A 16,252-nucleotide genomic window follows, 5' to 3' on the forward strand; every position below is an offset into this window, starting at 1 on the left:
AATAGCACGTAGACATGAGTGCAGAGTCAAGAGGACCTTTGTCAGGCTCGAGAGATGATTTAGTGGGTTAAGTCACTTGCCTGCAAAGCCTAAGGACCCAGGTTCAATTCCCCAGTACCCGTGTAAACCAGATGCACAAGGTGGCACATGTGTCTGGAGTTCATTTGCAATAGCTAGAGGCCCTGGTAAGCCCATTCTCTCTTTTTCTCTCTCTCTCTCCCTCTCCCTTCCCCTCTCCCGCTCTTTCTCTCTCTCTCAAATAAATAGAAAGAAGAAGACCTTTGTCTACTCCACCCCCCCCAACCATGTGTCTGCCCTGGGGTGTGACACCTGTGTCCTGGTCTCAGGACCCTTACATCACTGGCTCCTTTTGCCTGTGTGCAAATCCCCACACCTCATCCAATGGGTCTAGAACCCAGAGGCCCTTTGCTTAAAGAGCCTCCTAACCTCCCTGCAAAGAGCACCGGCTATGTAGCAAGTTCCTGGGAATTCAAATATCCCATTCTGGAGGGAAGCTAGTTGAGGTTCAGGGAGTAAACAAAAGAGGGTGCACAAGGCTCAAGGAGGGGGTGAGAACTGTTCTGCACCAGCCAAGCAGCTTGCAAGTCGCGCAGGGAGCTCCAGAGATGCAGCTTTGGAGAGATGTCACCCACGCTGGGTGGCCTTTTCAGTAACACAGCTGCTTTGAGTCACCCATGCCTTGGTGGGTCCTCGCCCATGCTCTGTAAGCCATCCCAAGAAACGCCTGGCTTCACCAAACTAGGTTTGAGTGAAATCATTTTTTGGCCTATTGTTGGTGCCCTATCTAGGGTGAAAAGATGTATGTTCACTTCTCCTCCAGAAGAAGTCACACAACAGCACCCCCAGACTCTCTAATCCCCTCATCTTGTTTCACTGTTTCTCATCACATGACTTATTTGTTGGTTCAGTTCTGGTCCATCTCACCTTTGAAGTCCAAGTGTCAGGAATACCACCTCACGCCACCCAGAACAGAACTAGGCAGAGAGTAAGTGCTCAAAAATTTAAAAAAAAAAATTTGCTTCTCACTAGGGAGGCAGAGGTAGGAGGATCGCCATGAGTTTGAGGCCACCCTGAGACTACATCGTGAATTCCAGGTCAGCCTGAGGTAGAGTGTCACCCTACCTCAAAAAACTAAAAAAAGAAAGAAAGAAAGAAAACTTGTTTCTGATTTCCGTTTGTGTGTGTGTTATTCACGTGTGTATGTGCCCATGTGGTGGACGGTGCAGAACGGTGGTGCCCGCTCCGTTACTCTTCCACGCATTCTTACTTGAGCTGTGCTCTCTTACTGACCTCAGAACTTGCTGCTTTTTGGCTCTGGTGCCTCTTGAGTCTCTGCTCCCCTGTGGAACTGGGGTTACCGATGCTCGTGGCCACGCCCAACTGGTTGTGTGGGTCCTGGTGATCTAACTCCATCTCTCAGGCCTCCTTGGGGCCCTCATGCTTACACAGGAAATGCTCTTAACCACTGAGCCATCTCCCAAGCCCTCCCTTTTTTTTCTTATGAGCATAGATCTTGAAATAAATAGGTGAGGTAGATTTTTAGCTTGTATGCACGGCCTCTGCCCTCAAGCCTTGGAAACGTGACAATGATGAGAACCAGCTCTGTCCCTTGGGAAGTTCACAGCCCAGGAGGAAATGGAGAGGTTGGGATGAGACTAGACTCTGCCTGTACCCAGGGAGCACACCTCCAGCCCAACCTCTGTCCTGAGGTCTAGTCACTTCTTGTGCTCACCTGGCATCTCCACCTCCATGGGAATTCCAAACAGGTTTTCATTTCCCATCATCTGAAACATTCTCCAGAGTCTGATGGATAACATGGAAATTCTGCTATTCACAATCCTCTCATCAAGAAATGTACCCAGGGCTGGAGAGATGGTTTAGCGGTTAAACGCTCGCCTGTGAAGCCTATGGACCCCGGTTCGAGGCTCAGTTCCCCAGGTCCCACGTTAGCCAGATGCACAAGGGGGCGCACGCATCTGGAGTTCGTTTGCAGTGGCTGGAAGCCCTGGCGCGCCCATTCTCTCTCTCTCCCTCTATCTGTTCTTTCTCTCTGTGTCTGTTGCTCTCAAATAAATAAATATAAATTAAAAAAAATTATAAAAAAAAAAGAAATGTACCCAGTACCCAGCCTGAAGCCCTGGAGGCTACACTTCTTAGCACCCTTCCTCCAGGCAACAGGGATGTCACCCCAGCACAGGACCGGCAGGGAAACTGCTGCCAGTAATCAGGGACACAGGATGGGACTCAGGAGTATGCTAAACAGAGTGGGAGAGGGGCTATACTGGGAATGCAGGTGATAGGGAACCAGAAATTGCCACTTATCAGCAACAGCAGCAGCAGTGGGAGCCTGGGTCCCCCTGAGCCCCCCTCCCCATCTCCCTGGATCACTACTGCCTGGCAGTTATAGCTCTTGGCCATAAGATGACCCCTCCCCACACACACAGCCTATGGAAGGAGTAGTTCCCCCCCACACTCTCTCTCTCTCTCTCCAAATAGAATGGCTTCCATGACAACCAACCAACTTAAATGGCATGTCTCAGTGCAGGCAGGTGGGTGCCTTCTCCCAAGAAGTCCTGGCCCTGGGATATCTGGGATATGAGTACCAGATGCTATCACCGCCTGTGGGCAGGTAAGCCATAGCTCTGCCTCAGATGAGAAGACAGCGAATCAGAGAAGTCGGGTGTCTCACACAAGGGCGCTCAGGTCTTTGTGGCAGAATCAAAGATCTGATGCCAGATGGGAATGTGTTACCATCCAGTCATGGGTACCCCTTCACAGGACAGGTCTAGACACCTCTGTCCAGCCAAGACTGAGCTGAACCCCGCCTGCCGCCTTATGTCAGGACCTCACTTTTCTCCAATCAAGCTTGCGCTCTAAGCCCCCTACATTGCCAAGGTCATGATCTTGCAACTGAATTCCCAGATTCCAAGGAATCCTTCACAATGGGGAAGTGGTCACAAGCCCTGTAGAAGGTGTCCAAATTAAGAGGCAGTTGCTCCCATGGGTTCCCTTCTGTCTTCTTATCAGCACTGATGAAGAAGGTTCCAGATAGGCCCTAAGTGTCCCAAACTCCAAGGGCAAAGTGAACCCTGGCCAAGCCAAAGACAAAGGATTTCTTTTGAAATATTTATTTATTCATTCATTTGAGAGAGAGAGAAAATGGGCATGCTGGAGCCTCCAGCCACTGCTACATACCCCAGATGCATATGCCATCTTGTGCATCTGACTTTATATGGGTACTGGGGAATCAAACTCAGGTCTACAGACTAAGACTTTGTAGGCAAGCACCTTAATTGCTGAGCCAGCTCTCTAGCCCCCAATTAAAAAAAAAAAAAACAAGCTTCTAGCAAGTTTTATTAAAGAAAAATTTCACATGGTTTACTTTTCACCAGTCAGAAATATGGAACACTTTACGAATTTGCATGTCACCCTTGCACAGGGGACTTGCTAATCTTATCTGTGCCATTCCCATTCAGTATACGCACTACTGGAGGAGCGCAAAAAGGGACTTTTTATTTATTTTTATTTTATTTATTTATTTTGTTTTTTTTGAAGTAGGGTCTCGCTCTAGGCTGACCTGGTATTCACTATCAGTCTTAGGGTAGCCTCGAACTCATCATTGGTGATCCTCCTATCACTGCCTCCTGAGTGCTGGGATTAAATACATGCCACGCCTGGCTACAAAGGACTTTTTAGTTTTGAGTTGCTGGAGATTGAACCCAAGGCCTTGCGCATGCTCAGCAATTGTTCTACCAGGAAGCACACCTCTAGCACTTGAATTGTTGAGACAGGGTCTCATTAGCAGCTTAGCCGAGCCTTAAACTCATTATGTAAGCAAGCACATTTAAAAATATATATATGTTTACTTATTTGAGAGTATTGGAGAGAGAATGGGTATGCCAGGATCTCCAGTCACTGCAAATGAACTCCAGACAATCGTGCCACTTTGTGCATCTGGCTTTATGTGGGTACTGGGGAATTGAACTAGAAATCAAACCCAGGTTAGCAAACTTTGTAAGCAAGGGCCTTAAACCACTGAGCCATCTCCTCAGCCCTAAACTCATCATGTAATCCAGGGTGGCCTTGAAAATGCAACCCCCCTAAGCCCTAGGCAGGCACGTAAAAGTGTGAGCCACCATACCCTGCAGACAAAGACTTTTAAGGCCTCTCCCTATGAAAACAAAGTACACCATACACCCCTCTAAATATATTTTTGCCAACAAGTTGTTTGTTCGGTTTTGTTTTTTTTTTTTTAAGAATGGGTATGCCAGGGCCTCTAGCCACTGTAAATGAACATCAGATGCATGTGCCATCTGGTGCATCTGGCTTACATGTATACTGGGGGATTGAACCTGGGACCTCAGGCTAAGCCGTCTCTCTAGCCCACCAAGTTTTTGAAGGAATTTTCTAATGTGACTGCTGGACTTACTTGGCTTGCAGGTGCTGGTTTCATTGATAAATGTCCATTTATTCTCTGGCCTGCTCAGGACTGTAGCTGAAAAAAATTCATTTTCCCAGGTAATGACACAGTTATGAATACCAAATGTAGTAATTAATGCAGCTGACCTCATGTTACACTATGTAGACATTTAAAATTTATTAATTTCAATTTCACCATTTTCTTTTCCCACTTGGGGGCTAATAAATATTTTAAGATTGCAGATAGTTATTTAAGGTCCTGAAAAGCTTAAACACTCAAAGTCCTAGTGTGACCTTGAACAAGGGATAGAGGAGGTCTCTGCACCTCAGTTTCTTTATCCTGCTCTTCAGAGCCAGGTAAATCCTGCAGGGCTCTCACCCCACCCTAGAGGGACTTTTTAGAACTACACTGGGTCAAGGCCAAGATTAGCAGGAGCTGTCCGAGATGCGCACACGGAGGGGCGCTCAGGACCACCATGAGACAACGGCGTCCCTCTCCCACGAAGAACAAAATCCTAAGAGACCTTCTTCTGCCAGTTGGTTGAATTGTACTTGTGTAGCTTGAACTGTATTTCTAGTTAATGAGCCGGCTGCATGTCTGAACTTCCTCCTTCAATTCCATGCAGAGAAAGGGGGAAAGCCCAGGGGAAGGTGGCCAGTCTCCCTGACCCCCCCCCCCGCCGTCGTGGGTGGCTGGCAGCTGCAGGTCTGAGCTGGGCAGGCTGCTCAGCTGGACGCTCGACAGCTCGGTCGGGGACACACTTGGCAAGGGCAGTTGTCTGATGGGTAGCACCACACTGTGCGTTAGACCCCAGGAAGACTTCCTAACTTAATTGGAGTGCTGGACAAAGAGACCAAAGGGCACCTCACGGCCCCAGCCCCCGCCCGGAGTCCGTACTGAGAGCGGTGACTTGGTCACGCAGTCATTGCTGCTGCCGCCTTCCACCTGGACAGGCCTGGGCGTGTCTCCTCACCCTGGCGCTCTACCTGGCTAAGTAGATTTGGAGAAAAAGATCAGAAAGACAGGAACATACCCAGAGGAAGAGGAAAGAAAAGGAGCCCTTAATAGACCCGTTTGTTCACCAGGGGCTGCAGCTGGGTCCTTGAGTTTCCCTCTCTCTCTCTCCACCCTCAACTTATTACCACCCTCTGGGCTATTGAAGATACTGGAGCCCAGGCCTCAACCTCTTGGTAGAAAGAACTTTACTCCCTCTCCGCCCCCCCCACCCCATTGCTCCAGTAGGGGACATTCCCACCAGCATGGTCACAGTCATTAACTGCAAGGACTTTGCAAGACTTCTGCTTCCAGCACCTGCCTCAGATGAGGAAATTCTCCCATGTCCCTGAGCTCGGCCTCCACCGTCCTCGCTGAGCACCCGGCTGTCCCAGCAGTGTGACTCGTGTCCTCTTCCCCTAGTCCTGCACGTGCATGGGCTGGACCTTAGGCAGGACCCAGAGTGTGTAGGTGGATGGTGGAATGCAGTCCCCACACCCCACCAGGCACAGCTGGACAAGCAGTCGTGGGAGAGTGAGCTGTAGAAGAGGGGACATGCGCAGTGGGTTACCTCCTTGGGAAGGGTGTGAAGTGTTCAGGGAAGCCTTCCTGGAGGAGGAACCAATCCCATGGGAGCGAGGAGAGGGGCCGGTGCCTTCAGGGTAGAGGGAGCCGGACTGGCTTGCCTCTAGCCGCAGTCTGCTTGCATCACTACAGATGAAGCAGGAGCTGGTGGCGTTGAGTCTAAGCCCCTGATTTCAGCTTTTAGGGCTTCAAATCCACCACACTGCAGAAGAATGAGAAACCGGAAATAGGTCTGGGAAGAATCAGAAGTTTATCCAGAAAGGCCTGTGCCCTGGGCCTACCTCCCTCCTCCCTATGCCCAGCAACCCTGCCGGCCTCAGCCCCTGCTAAGCCTTGTGTGGTGACCACCACCATAGCCTCCACCCTGAGGCTCCTGCCCTGCCAGCCTGAAGGAAACTGGGCCTAATACAGCAGCCCCGCTCTTGGCTGAGCCAGGCTTGAGCTCAAACTCCCCGGTGCACTGTCATGGTCTGAAGGGACACAGGGTTCTGCCAAACGCAGCTCACTCACGGGAGGGGTCAGAACGGAGGCGTGGTGTATTAACATCCCACACCGCCCCCCCCACACACCTACCCACCCAGGAAGACAGTCCAATGTTGACAGGGGTGTGTAGATACCAGCTCTAACCCCAAGGGGAGTGGGAAGGAAAGCCAAGGAAACTGAAGCCAGAGAGCTTGGGGCAGTGGCTAAGGCAGCGATGTAACAGACGTCCTTCCCTCCCAACATGAGTTCAAGCCTGCTTGGTTCAGAACCTTGTGTAACACGGACTGGGAAGGTGGCTCAGTCAATAAAGTGCTTGTCACTCAAGCATGAGGACCTAAGCTTGAATCCCCAGCCCTCAAGTAAAAACTGAGTGTGGCAGCATTCTCCTGTAATCCTAGCACTCGAGAGTCCCTGGGGGGGTTGCTAGCCAGCCAATCTAGCTGAATTAGTGAGCACAAACTTCACTGCTCAGAAAATTTATTTATCAGAAGAAGTTTATTTCTCAAAAAATAAAATGGAAGGCTGTTAAGGCACTTGCCTGCAAAACCAAAGAACCCAGATTCAGTTCCCCAGGACCCATGTAAGCCAGATGCACAAGAAGGTGCATGCATCTGGAGTTCATTTGCAGTGGCTGGAGGCCTTGGTGCACCCATTCTCTCTCTCTCTCTCTCTCCCTCTCTCTCTCATAAATAAAATATGTAAAATTTAATTTAAAATAATAGGGCTGGAGAGATGGCTTAGCAGTTAAGGTACTTGCCTGCAAAGCCAAAGGACTCATGTTTGACTCTCCAGGTCCCATGTAACGTGTAAGCCAGATGCCCAGTGATGCAAGCACGCAAGGCTGCACATGCGTACAAGGGAGCACACGTATCTGGAGTTCAATTGCAGTGGCTGAGGCCTTGGTGTGCCAGTTCTTTCCTCTCTATCTCTCTCTCTCTCTTCACTCTCACTCTTTCACATAAAAAAGCCAGTCTGGGGCTGGAGAAATGGCTTAGAGGTTAAGGCATTTGCCTACAAAGCCAAAGGACCTCGATTCAATTCCCCCAGGGCCCATGTAAGCCAGATGCACAGGGTGGAGCATATGTCTGGAGTTCATTTGCAGTGGCTGGAGACCCTGGCATACCCGTTCTCTCTCTCTCTCTCTCTCTCTCTCTCTCTCTCTCTCTCTCTCTCTCTCTCTTTCTCTCTCTCTCTCTCTCTCTCTCTCCCCCCCTCCCTCCCTCCTTCCCTCTTGTAGCAGACAGATTCAGGTTCGCTGAGATAAACTTCCAGATCAGGCACCGTTATGGAGGAATGGATATTTATTGAAGCTTACAGATCCAGGGGAAGTTCCACAATGGCAGAAAAAGCTCGCCTGCCTTCACAGGACCAAGCAGAGAGAGCAAAGCACAAGCCTAAATGTCAAAAGCCACAGCACACTTCAGGAACTCCAGCTAGGCACACTTTGCATATCTTTAGATTGAAATCGGAAACCCATCACCACAACTTAAGATCCACCCAGTGACATTACCTCCAGCCAGGTAGCCAGCAGATGCAAACTACAGACAACTGAATATATTGGGGACCATCTATTCTATTCAAACCACCACACCTCTCTTTCTCTCACTGCCTCTTTCCCTCTCTCAAATAAATAAATAAAAATATTTTTTTAAAAAGGTCAGTATGTTGGGCTTGCCTCAAAGAGAAATAAAACAAATAAATAAAAATAAAAGTAAAATGGAGAGAGAACAATTAAGGAAAACAACCCAACGTCAACCCCTGGCCTCCACATACATGCACACACAGACATGCACTCCACACACCTCACACACATCTGCCCACACACTTGCATACCACACACATATACACATAAAACAGCAACAACACCACCACCAAAAGAATCCAAAGGGATTCCTTCCAGGCTAGGTGAGTGAGGCTAGCTCTTAGCCTCCACAGAAGTCAACCTTGGCAATGAATGACCACTGTCAGAAAATAGGGCCTGATTTTTCCTGAAAACGGAAAGCCAGCTCTCATATGAAGCACCCTGGGCAGTATACGCCACCTCATCATCAGACCAGCCAAACAGCATATCTCCCCCAGTTTACATGAAGTCGCTCCGTAAATATTTTGTGAGTACCTACTCTGTGACTGGCAGGGTGACCAGATCATCTCATTGTGCCCAACTGTCTTGGACTCTTAACCCAACAAGACAAGACAAGTCCCCACCCTCTGGAAGCTTCCACAGTAGTAAGGAGTAGGCAATAGGCATATAACTGAAGGATGGAAAGACTGGCAGTCATGGTGCTGGAAAGTGCTAGAGAGCCAGCTGGGGAAGAAAAGTCACTGGCGGTCTTAACCAGCAGTGAGCCTGTCAGCTATACAACTGGCAAGATGTGCCCACTAGTGCAATAGTGGCATGTCTGCTATGAGTGTACCAACCACTAATTGAATTTGAGGCTCACTCTATGGGATGGAATTCATACCTGATACTGAAAACCTAGTCACAGGCCTATGGCAGTGGAGGTCATAAGCCTAGGAAGGAAGCTATAGTGTGTGGTTACATGGTGCTTGCTTGCAAGCCTGCTGCTGGAGGCTAATTCTCCAGCTCCTACATAAAGCTGGCTGCAAAGTGGCACAGACATTTGTGACCCCAACATGCCGACAGCAAGAGAAGGCAGGACAGGAGCATCAGAAGCTCGCCAGCCAGCTAAACTGGAACACACACTCATTGGCAAAGCAACAAGAGACACCTTGTCTCAAAAAGAAGGTGTGCTGGGAGTGGTGGCACACGCCTTTAATCCCAGCACTCAGAAGGCAGGGGTAGGAGGATCGCTGTGAGTTCGAGGCCTGCCCAAGACTACATAGTGAATTCCAGGTCAGCCTGGACCAGAGTAAGACCCTCGAAAAACAAAGGGCGGAAGAAGGAGAGGAGAAATATACCAAGGTTGTCCTCTAAAGTCCTTTAAAGTACACCACATACACACACACACACACACACACAAACACACAGGCCAAAAAAAAAAAAAAGAAAGGGTTTAATCTTGTGCAGAAACAACCCCATAGAAACATCCAGAAGAGCATTCTTTGAAGCTCATCTCTGAGCACATGGTCCAGCCAGGCTGATACACAGAATGTCCAGACCCAGCTTGTCCAGCCTCCTCACATGCAGTCAAAGTAGCTGAGGTCGGGCTGGAGAGATGGCTTAGCAGTTACCCTTGCCTGTGAAGCCTAAGGACCCCGGTTCGAGGCTTGATTCCCCAGGACCCACGTTAGTCAGATGCACAAGGGGGCGCACGCGTCTGGAGTTCTTTTGCAGTGGCCAGAGGCCCTGGCGTGCCCATTCACACTCTCTTTCTCTCTCTCTCTCTCTCTCTCTCTTTCTCTCTCTGTCTGTCACTCTCAAATAAATAAATAAAAATAAACAAAAAAATTTAAAACAAAAAAGAAGAAGCTGAGGTCTAGAGAGGCTCCAGGGACCGTCCAAGGCCACCCAGCAGCGCTCAGCAGCCTCCATCCTGGCTCGCAGGCCAACACGCCTGCGCAGCCCAGGGACTCTTGCTATGAGTCAGGGACTCGTGAGAATGAGATCACAGGCTGAGCCTCAGACCCCAGAAGGCCACAGGGCAGTGGGTGTGGAAGTTGTCTAGCATGTGCATGGTATTTCCTAAAGTTCCAAATGCCAGGAAATGCCCGGGCCTGCCTTTTCCCTGTAGCTTCCTTCCTTCAGCTGCACCTGTGTGCAAGGACCCTAAAGAGCCTTGGTCCCTGTACTGGACACCTGCCCTCTGCCCCCAAGGCATCCGGCTCATGAGGCTTCCAGGGCCCAGAACCAAGGACTTCTGGCTCCACCTCAGCTTAGCTCTCCTGGGCGAGGCGAACATAGGCTGGCCCATGTGGGAGTTGTTCTCAGGTGGTGTGTGAATGGACATTTTTAATTTTTTTAAGTTTTTTTTAACATTTATTTATTTATTTGTGAGAGTGAAAGAGGTAGAGAGAGAGAGAGAGAGAGAATGAGCACACCAGGGCCGCCAGCCACTGCAAATGAACTCCAGATGCATGTGCCCCCGTGTGCATCTGGCTTACGTGGGTCCTGGGGAATCGATCCAGGGTCCTTTGGCTATGTGGGCAAATGCCTTAACCACTATGCCATATCTTCACCCCGACATTTTTAATTTTAATAGTCATGAATTCATTGTTCTGCAGCCTTGAATTTATGGCTAGGGAGGCTGACTTCCCATTTATAGCAGTGATATAGAGTTTCCTTTTAAAGGAAATTTCAGGGTTTTTTTTAAGCGAGTCAACAAATAAAAAATAGTAAGTAAAGAATGGAATAGACAGCATGTCAATAGGCCAAAACAGAGGGCAAGTGACTGAGCTGTCTGGAGCGTCAGACTCTTCAAGATGTCTGCCAGTGCTCTTTCACCCCAGCGGAGGGCTGAGAGGCATGGCCCTCTCTGTCTGGCATTCTTTTTCCGTAGTGTTGTGATGGGGTGTCTGTGTCGGGTATGCATGTCGGTGGGGAATCAGGGCAGCAAGTCAGGAATCCTCTGCTATGATGCTTCCCCCATGTTTTCTTGAGACAGTCTCTGAACCCAGAGGCGCTGCCTTCTCAAGCCCCAGTGATTCTCCAGGCTCTCCTCCCCAAAGCACTGGGGACACAGGCTTGCATGGCAATGCCCAGCTGGGGTGCTTAGGGAATCGATCTCAAGGTGAATCAGTCCCTCTCGGGCTCTCATGTTTGCACTAGGTTGCTCTGAATCAGACGTCCCCCATAAACTCATGCGTTTTTCCGTGCTTGGTCCCCAGCTGGCGGACCCTTGCTGTAGGAGGTGTGTTGGTGGAGGCAGGCTTGAGGGTGTTGTAGTCAGCTCCCCCTTGTGAAATCTCAGCTCACTCTCCTGCTGCTGTTTTCCAGCTGCCGTGGCAAGAAGTGATGCCCAGTTTCTGCTCTACCATCCTTTCCTGCCACTACCATCATGAAGCTTTCCCTTGAGACTGTAAGCCCATATATATATATATATATATGTCTATCTTTCCTCTCCCATCAGCTGCTTTGGTCAGGTGTCTTCTCCCAGCGACTCAAAGGTAACTACAAAACACAGTAAGTGCTCTTCCCACTGAGCCTTTTCCCCAATTTCCCCAGACTCCTTTAAAAATTTTTTTTATTAAAGCTGGGCGTGGTAGCACATGCCTTTAATCCCAACACTCCAGAGGCACAAGTAGGAGGATAGCCACAAGTTTGAGGCCACCCTGAGACTACATAGTGAATTCCGGGTCAGCCTGAGCTAGAGTGAGACCCTACCTAGAAAAACAAAGTAAAAAATTATTGATTTATTAACACATGTGTGTGCACATTCATGTCAGGGTCTCTTGCTGCTGCAAATGAATGTCAACCTGGATTTTCATGTGGATGGGAAATTGAACCCAGGATGGCAGGCTTTGGAAGCAGGAGACTTCAAGTGCTGAGCCATATCCCCAGTCCTTTTATTGATGTGTGTGTAGTGTGTGGTGTGTGTATCTGTGTGTGTGCACAGATGCTCATGTCTCATGTACATTCATTCAGAGACCAGAGGAGGATGGCAGGTCTCCTCCTCTATCATCTTTCCACTTTATTTCCTTGAGATGGAGTCTCTCACAGAACCTGGATAGGCCCACTGCTCCACTAGACTGGCTGATCAGGGAGTCCCAGTGATGCCCCTGGCTCCACCCCCGTCAGCACTGGAGTTACAGGTAAGCAGGACCATACTCAGGGTTTACATGGGTGCTGGGTATTCAACTCAGGTCCTCATGCTTGTGCAGTGAAAATTCTTACCTGATGAGCCATCTCCCCAGCCCCAGGCTTTCTTTTTTAAATATATATATATATATTTTATTATTGGGGCTGGAGAGATGGCTTAGCAGTTCAGCACTTGCCTATGAAGCCCAAGGACCCCGGTTTGAGGCTTGATTCCCCAGGACCCACATTAACCAGATGCACAAGGGGGCACACACATCTGGAGTTTGTTTGCAGTGGCTGGAGGCCCTGGCGTGTCCATTCTCTCTCTCTCTCTCTCTCTCTCTCTCTCTCTCTCTCTCTCTCTCTTTCTCTCTCCCCCCTCTCTCTCTGTCTTTCTCTCTGTGTCTGTGGCTCTCAAATAAATAAAAATAAACAAAAAGTATATATATATATGATTGATTTATTAGAGAGAGAGGGAGGGAGCACCAGAGCCCCTAGCCACTGCAAACAAACTCCAGATGCATGTGCCACCTTGTGTATCTGGCTTATGTAGGTTCTGGGGAATTAAGCCTGAGTCCTTAGGCTTCACAGGCAAGCACCTTAACCGCTAAGCCATCTCTCGAGCTCCCAGGCTTTCTTTTGACACGACGGTTGGCCATACCCATGGGCTACAGTGGGATGATTCCATACACATACACTTTATATGGTGATCACATCACACAATTAGCATATTCACCTCCTGACACATCCTCCTTTGTGGCCACAGCATTCAAGATGTTGACTAAAAGACCCGTTGCCTAAGCCCCCAGTGCATCCACCCACCCTGCCCCGGACTCCTGAGGTTGAGGAAAGGGTCTCAGCACCAGTTTTGGGGACCCCCACATCAGTCCTGTCACTGGGGTTCACTTGTGTGGCTCCTAGAAGAGAGTTATCGTTTCTCACTTGGCCCTCCACTGAGGTGAGAGCCAGCCTTTTCACCCTGCAGAAGCCTGAAAGTTAATTAATGTCCCCGCCATCTAACTCACTGTGCACGCTCACTGTTAATGAGCTAGCTAAGAGCTCTGCTTGAAATGAATAACTCACAAATGACCCACGAGCCATGGCTCCCTACCTTTTTTTCCCCAAACAGAAAAAAATACATACAGAATTTAAATAGAAAAGCAATTTCATTTATGAGCCACTATCATTATTCATAACTGGAGAATTGTATCGAGTAAAAAGCCTTTTCCACTTAATTGGAATGGCGAACATTGAAGGAAAGGGAGGACCATGTCCTGCACAGGGGACAAGAATGCAAGAAGTACAAATCAGAAGGAGAGAACGGGGGCTGGATAAATAGCTCAGAGGTTAAGGCACTCGCCTGCAAAGCCTAATGACTTGGGTTCAATTCTCCAGTACGCACATAAAGCCAGACACACAAAGTGGCAAATGTTATCTAAAGTTCGTTTGCAGTGGCTAGAGGCCTTGGCACACCTATTACTTTCCCTCTCTCTCTCTTCCTCCCTCTCTCTCTCCCTCCCTCCCTCTCTCTCTCTCTCTCTCTCTCTCTCTCTCTCTCTCTCTCTCTCTCTCTCTCTCTCTCTCTCTCCGTGCAAATAAAATAAAATCAATAACATTTTTTTTTAAAAGGAGGAAAGTCTCTCCCATGTCTCCATGGGCATCGCACGGCGGCCCTATCTACACACTATATCAGGGAACAAAATCGAAGCTTAAATCCCAAGGGAAAGCCAGGATGCAGGCTCACACCTGTAACTCTACCATTTGGGAGGCTGAGGTAGGAAGATCGCTGTGAATGTGAAGCCAGCCTAGGCTACAGAGAAAGTTTCAGGTCAGCCTGGGCTAGAGTAAAGCCCTGCTTCAAAAAGAAAAAGAGGAGGAGGAGAAGAAGGAGGAGGAGGGAGAGGAAGAGGAAGAGAAGCAGCAACAGAAGCCAGGCATAGTAGCACAGCATTCAGGAGGCAGAGGTAAGAGGATCGCTATGAGTTCAAGGCCAGCCTAGCAACTACAGAGTGAGTTCTACATCAGCCTGGGCTACAACGAGACCTTACCCTAAAAGGAGGGAGGGCAGAGCTGGGCCTTGCCTGCAAAGCCAAAGGACCCAGGTTCAATTCCCCAGGACCCACGTAAGCCAGGTGCACAAGGAGGCACACCCGTCTGGAGTTCATTTGCAGTGGCTGGAGGCCCTGGTGTGCCCATTCTCTCTCTCTCTCTCTCTCTCTCTCTCTCTCTGCTTCTCTCTCACACGCACAAATAAATAAAAATTAAAAATATTTTTTAAAAAAGAAACAAAACTCCAAAGGAAAAAAACCAGTGAGACAACAAATAGAGAAGTCAGGGTGAGGTCAGAGGCTGGGCAGAGGAGGGAGGACTTGAAGCAGGAGGAAGACGGGAGGCATGTGTGCCTCCTCCCGCCTGGTGGCCCCTCCCGTGCTGTGCTCCCTTCTCGCCTTGTGCCAAACACTTGGCATGAGTGGTCTCATTTTGAAGCTCACACTAATATAACTTGCAAGGTTCACAGAATGAGCCATGGTTGGTTGTAGATGAGGGTCAAGGCTCAGAGAAGTTGAGGGACTTGCCTGGGATCACCCAGCTAGTGAGTGAGAAAAAGCAAGACTGGGCTGGAGAGATGGCTTAGCGGTTAAGGTGCTTGCCTGCAAAGCCAAAGGACTCAGGTTCAACTCCCCAGGACCCACATAAGCCAGATGCACTAGGTGGTGCATGCGTCTGGAGTTTGTTTGCAGTGGCTGGAGGCTCTGACGCTCCCATTCCCCCCCCCCCCCCCGCCTCTTGCTCTCTCCCTCCCTCTCTTTCTCAAATAAATAAATAAAATAGAAAAAGCAAGGCTAAGCCTTCCTGGCCACTAGTTCTTCCATGGTGCACCTGGCTTTGCTGCCTCTGGCTTTTTTTTTTTTTTTTTTTTTAGAGCGACAGACAGAGAAAGGGGCAGAGAGAGAAAGAGAGAGAGAGAGAGAAAATGGGCATGTCAGGGCCTCCAGCCACTGCAAACGAACTCCACATGCATGTGCTCCCTTGTGCATCTGGCTCACGTGGGTACTGGGAAATTGAGCCTCGAACCGGGATCCTTAGGCTTCACAGGCAAGTGCTTAACCACTAAGCCATCTCTCCAACCCTCTGGCTTCTTTTTTTAAACCTCCAGCATGCTGGCAAAGTAGACCTGTCATTATACTTCATAGATTTAAAGTTGAGGCTCAGATCAGTAAAAACATTGTTGGGGAGCGGGGCGCGCACACTGGGGAGATGGCTCAGTGGGTAAAGCGCGTGCCTCACCAGCATGAAGACTTGAATTCAGACTCCCAGCACCCATGCAAAATGCCAAGCTTGGTGGCACGTGCCTGTGATCCCAGCACTGGGAAGGCAGAGATAGGAGCGTCCCTGCGGCTTGCTGCCCAGCCAGTCTAGCCTGACTGAAGAGCTCCAGGTCAATGAGAGACCCTGTCTCAAAAAGAGATGGACAGTGTTCATGAAGAGAATCCCTAAGGTTGTTCTCTGGCTATCAAACACATGACCACATACATATGAACACACACACATGAAAAACTGATTAAGTCCTGGTCAGGACTGGGTTGGGACCACCCCAAGTAGCGCTACCCAAAGGCCAGCACATCCGTCCCACCAGGACATAAACATCAGGGAAGCTGATGGTTCAGACAGAGCCCACAGGGTGCAGTGGGGCCCTAATGAAGAGTATGGTTGTCTCTAACCCCCAACACTGCCCCCACAACTGCCTGGAGGGTCCCGTATTCACACCATCCCCGACCCTCTGGAGTTCATGGGAAAAACGTGACAGATGGCTATTGACATATCCACCCAGGTCAACTCACCAAATGACACCTGCCATGAGGTGGCTCATGAGGCTCCATGGCTGTCTTTCCCACCCCACCCCAAGCCCACTCTGCCATATGAATCCCTCGGAGACTCTATTCTCTTTTCAGAAGTGGGGAGAATGAGGCAGAGAGAAGTGAGATCACATGGCCAGTCAGCAACTCGGCCTCCACAGTCTTGCTCATACTCACCATGTCCAGCGTCCCCACATG

General features: G+C 49.4%; 1 non-coding gene across 1 annotated transcript; it reads right to left on the reverse strand.

The window, feature by feature from the left end:
- Nucleotides 1–3,415: 3,415 nt before the first annotated feature.
- Nucleotides 3,416–3,520, reverse strand: LOC123461199. The gene has a single exon (XR_006637503.1). It is a non-coding gene; the product is annotated as a U6 spliceosomal RNA (small nuclear RNA).
- Nucleotides 3,521–16,252: the final 12,732 nt, after the last annotated feature.

Source organism: Jaculus jaculus, chromosome 5, assembly GCF_020740685.1.
Source record: "Jaculus jaculus isolate mJacJac1 chromosome 5, mJacJac1.mat.Y.cur, whole genome shotgun sequence".
In the NCBI taxonomy this organism is placed as follows: Eukaryota; Metazoa; Chordata; class Mammalia; order Rodentia; family Dipodidae; genus Jaculus; species Jaculus jaculus.